The sequence below is a fragment of the Volvox carteri genome, assembly GCF_000143455.1.
Source record: "Volvox carteri f. nagariensis unplaced genomic scaffold VOLCAscaffold_166, whole genome shotgun sequence".
Lineage (NCBI taxonomy): Eukaryota > Viridiplantae > Chlorophyta > Chlorophyceae > Chlamydomonadales > Volvocaceae > Volvox > Volvox carteri.
Window position 1 is genome coordinate 33,137 of NW_003307709.1, and position 756 is coordinate 33,892.

A 756-nucleotide genomic window follows, 5' to 3' on the forward strand; every position below is an offset into this window, starting at 1 on the left:
CNCAAGTAGCAGCTGCTTNTGCTGAAGCACGAGCAGTAACAACGTGGGCACTCCAGCTCGCATTCCTAGAAATGCGAGGGAAGTAGCTTCGAATTTTCAAGTCGCTATCCCAATTTGGAAAGCACTCAATCATCGCCGTACTAACTCAAAGTCAAATTTGTGTAGTACGGAAAATGACTATTCACTAGGCCCCTCTGAAATTCTTTCAGCTCTGAACCATCGCCCCGGAAGCAGACGCACAGCCTTCAACTCGAATCAACCAAAGTCTGTGTAAAGGTGCACTTTCACAGCAGAGGAGGATATGCGTTTAAAGGTATGTGGCTTCCCGCTGGCAGAGCTTTGATGCTAGCAAGCACATAATAGCTTAACATCTACGACAGTAGGCTAGCCCCTTGCCGTACACACGACAATGTACGACACACAGAGATAAGCCCCGTGCCGTACACCTTGTTGTACGACAAGGGGGTAGCCCCTTGCCGGTATAAGCTACACATGTGCTGTTCTTAGCATTTCCACTCGGTTCATAAGCATACACATCGCGTACAGGTACAAGCTCTCTCAACGCACATTGCACAAAAAGTCACAAGTACTTCATGGCAATTGTACACACATCTTATACAGAGTGTGCACATGCTTTGATTGAACTAACACTACAAATGAGTGTTCGTGCAGGCCATCCTAGCCAGGAAACGCCTGCAATTCAGCAAGTCGCTCCCGTCAAGGAAAACCTACAGTCTCTGTTACTCACCAACTTAC